At 47.2% G+C, this 4,111-nt stretch overlaps 1 non-coding gene across 1 annotated transcript; it reads left to right on the forward strand.

Annotated features, from left to right (window-relative positions):
- Positions 1 to 3,357: 3,357 nt before the first annotated feature.
- On the forward strand, positions 3,358 to 3,519 carry LOC111521856. Its single transcript, XR_002725099.1, has one exon.
- Positions 3,520 to 4,111: the final 592 nt, after the last annotated feature.

Raw genomic sequence — 4,111 nt, forward strand, 5'->3', positions numbered from 1 at the left:
CTCAGCCTCCCGAGTAGCGATTCTTCTGCCTCAGCCTCCCGAGTAGCTGGGATTACAGGCATGCGCCAGCACCATGCCTGGCTAGTTTTTGTATCTTTAGTAGAGACTGGGTTTCACCATAGCCCAGGCTGGTCTCAAACTCCTGACTTTAAATGATCCACCCACCTCAGCCTCCCAAAGTGCTGGACTGGAACTTGAACAAATTTACAACAGAAAAAACCCAACCCCGTTAAAAAGTGGGCAAAGGACATGAGCGGACAATTTTCAAAAGAAGTCAGAGATGTGGCTAACAAGTATATGAGAAATAGCTCAGTATCACTGATCATCTGAGAAATGCAAATCAAAACCACAATGAGATCCTCCCTCATACCAGTCAGAATAGTTATTAATAAAAAGTCAAGGCCTGGTGCAGCGGCTCCTGCCTGTTATCCTAGCACTTCGGAAGGCTGAGGCAGGTGGATCACCTGAAGTCAGGAGTTCGAGACCAGCCTGGCAACATGATGAAACCCCCGTCTCTACTAAAAATACAAAAATTAGCCGGGCATGGTGGACCATGCCCGTAATCCCAGCTACTTGGGAGGCTGAAGCAGGAGAATTATTTGAACTCAGGAGGCGAAGGTTGCAGTGAGCCGAGATGGCGCCACTGCACTCCAGCCTGGGCAACAGAGACAGACTCTGTCTTAAAAAAAAAAAAAGTCAGGCCGGGCGCGGTGGCTCAAGCCTGTAATCCCAGCACTTTGGGAGGCCGAGACGGGCAGATCACGAGGTCAGGAGATCGAGACCATCCGGGCTAACATGGTGAAACCCCGTCTCTACTAAAATACAAAAAAAATTAGCCGGGCGTGTTGGCGGGCGCCTGTAGTCCCAGCTACTCGGGAGGCTGAGGCAGGAGAATGGCGTGAACCCGGGAGGCAGAGCTTGCAGTGAGCTGAGATCAGGCCACTGCACTCCAGCCTGGGCGACAGAGCGAGACTCCGTCTCAAAAAAAAAAAAAAAAAAAAAAAAAAAAGTCAAAAAAGCCCACAGATACTGGTAAGGTTGTAGAGAAAAGGGAACACTTAGGCACTGTTGGTGGGAGTGCAAATTAGTTTAACCACTATGGAAAGTAGTCTGGTGATTCCTGAAAGATCCTGGGTAGATACCCAAAGGAATATAAATCATTCCACCATAAAGATACATGCATGCGTATATTCATCACAGCACCATCCACAATAGCAAAGATGTGGAATCAACCTAAATGCCCATCAATGACAGATTGGATAAAGATAATGTGGTACATATACGCCACGTAATACTATGCAGCCATAAAAAAGATGGATATCATGTCCTTTGCAGGAACATGGATGAAGCTGGAGGCCATTATCCCTAGCAAACTAACACAGGAACAGAAAAACAAATACCATATGTTCTCACTTACAAGTGGGAGCTCGGCTGGACACGGTGGCTCACACCTGTAATCCCAGCACTTTGGAAGACTGAGGCAGGTGAATCACCTGAAGTCAAGAGTTCAAGACCAGCCTGACCAACATGGTGAAACTCCGTCTCTACTAAAAACATACAAAAATATTAGCTGGGTGTGGTGGTGCACGCTCGTAATCCCAGCTACTCGGGAGGCTAATGCAGGAGAATTGCTTGTACATATATATGTGTGTGTGTGTGTGTGTGTTTGTGTGTGTGTGTGTGTGTGCTCAATGATAAGAACACATGGACACAAAGAGGAGAACAACAGACACTGGGACCTACTTGAGGGTACAGGGTGGGAGAAAGGAAATGATCAGAAAAAATAACCATCGGTTACCAGGCTTTGTACCCAAGTGATGAAATAATCTGTACAATAAGCCCCCATAACACGAGTTTACCTATAAAACAAACTTGCACAGTTGTTCCTAAACCAAAAATAAAAGTAAAAAAAAAAAAATTTTAGCTTGATGTAGTGATGCACACCTGTAGTCTTGGCACTCAGAACTGAGGCAGGAAGATACCTTAAGCCCAGGAGGTTACAGTGAGCTATGTTCATGCCAGTATTCTCTAGCCTCAGCAAGAAAGCGAGACCTTGTCTTTAAAAAAACAAAAACAAAAACAAAAACAAAAAAAAACCAAAAAAACTCAAAAAGATGAAAGGACCAGTAAAACAGAAAGGAAAAACATCCCAAGAAGCCTGAATAAGGATAGAAAGAAAAAATAGGCCAGGTGGGCAGATCACTTGAGATCAGGAGTTAGAGACCAGCCTGGCCAATATGCCAAAATGCTGTCTCTACTAAAAATACAAAAATTAGCCAGGTGTGGTGGCGCATGCCACCATACTCCAGCCTGAGCAACAGAGCGAGATTCCATCTCAAAAAATAAAATCAAAAAAATAAATAACAATCATGAGTAATAAAGGACATACAACCACTGATAATAGCAAATTAAAAGAATTAGAAGCCTGGGCAACATGGTGAAACCCTGTCTCTACCAAAAATACAAAAATTAGCCAGGCGCAGTAGCAGGCACCTATAATCCCAGCTACTTGGGAGGCTGAGGCAGGAGAATCGCTTGAACCCGGCGGGTGGAGGTTGCAGTGAGCCGAGATCACCACTGCACTCCAGCCTGGGCGATAGAGTAAGATTCTGTCTCAAAAAAAAAAAAAAAAAAAAGCCTTGGAAATACACTTACCCTTTGACACAGTAATTTCATTTGTAGGAATCTAATAAGTACAGCTGTGCTCCAAGATGTAGATTTGCTGGAGCACTGTTTTTAATAATGAAAACTGGAAACCATCCAGATGTTCAACTGTAAGAGTTGCTTGCATTAAGAAAGGTTATAGGCCGGGCGCGGTGGCTCACGCCTGTAATCCCAGCACTTTGGAGCACTTTGGGAGGCCGAGGCGGGCGGATCACAAGGTCAGGAGATCGAGACCACGGTGAAACCCCGTCTCTACTAAAAATACAAAAAAAAAAAAAAAAAAAACTAAAGCCGGGCGCCGTGGCGGGCGCCTGTAGTCCCAGCTACTGGGGAGGCTGAGGCAGGAGAATGGCGGGAACCCGGGAGGCGGAGCTTGCAGTGGGCCGAGATAGCGCCACCGCACTCCAGCCTGGTGGACAGAGCAAGAGTCCGTCTCAAAAAACAAAAAAAAGAAAGGTTATGGGCCGGGCGCGGTGGCTCAAGCCTGTAATCCCAGCACTTTGGGAGGCTGAGATGGGCAGATCACGAGGTCAGGAGATCGAGACTACCCTGGCTAACACGGTGAAACCCCGTCTCTACTAAAAAATACAAAAATCTAGCCGGGCGAGGTGGTGGGCGCCTGTAGTCCCAGCTGCTCAGGAGGCTGAGGCAGGAGAATGGCGTAAACCCGGGAGGCGGAGCTTGCAGTGAGCTGAGATCTGGCCACTGCACTCCAGCCTGGGCCACAGAGCAAGACTCGGTCTCAACAACAACAAAAAAAATTCCATCTGGCAGGACACACAGTAGTCTCTCTCTCAGTTTAGGAGGGTTGTCCTAAGAATAGGAGTTACTCTTAAAGGCACAAGAGGGACCAGGCGTGGTGGCTCACGCCTGTAATGCCAGAACTTTGGGAGGCTGCGATGGGCAGATCACGAGGTCAGGAGTTCAAGACCAGTCTGGTCAACATGGTGAAACCCCATCTCTACTAAAAGTACAAAAATTAACCGGGTGTGGTGGCGCACGCCTGTAGTCCCAGCTACTTGGGTGGCTGAGGCACGAGAATTGCTTCAACCCAAGAGGCGGAGGCCGCAGTGAGCCAACATCACGTCACTGCACCTGGACAACAGAGCAAGATCTTGTCTCAAAAAAAAAGAATTACAAAAGGTTATTATGTGTAACTCTGTGCCAAATACTTAGAAAATCTAGGGAAACCTGTAATCCCAGCACTTTGGGAGGCTGAGGCAGAGGGGGATTGCTTGAGGCCAGGAGTTTGAGACCAGCCTGGGCAATATGCAAAACCCCGTCTATACTAAAAATATAAAAGTTAGCCTGGCATGGTGGCTCGGACCTGTAGTCCCAGCTACTTGGGAGGCTGAGGCATGAGAATCACTTGAACCTGGGAGGCGGAGGTTGCAATGAGCCAAGATCATGCCATCATACTCTAGCCTGGGCAAGAGTGAGACTCTGT

This window comes from Piliocolobus tephrosceles, chromosome 19 (assembly GCF_002776525.5).
Source record: "Piliocolobus tephrosceles isolate RC106 chromosome 19, ASM277652v3, whole genome shotgun sequence".
Taxonomy (NCBI): Eukaryota; Metazoa; Chordata; class Mammalia; order Primates; family Cercopithecidae; genus Piliocolobus; species Piliocolobus tephrosceles.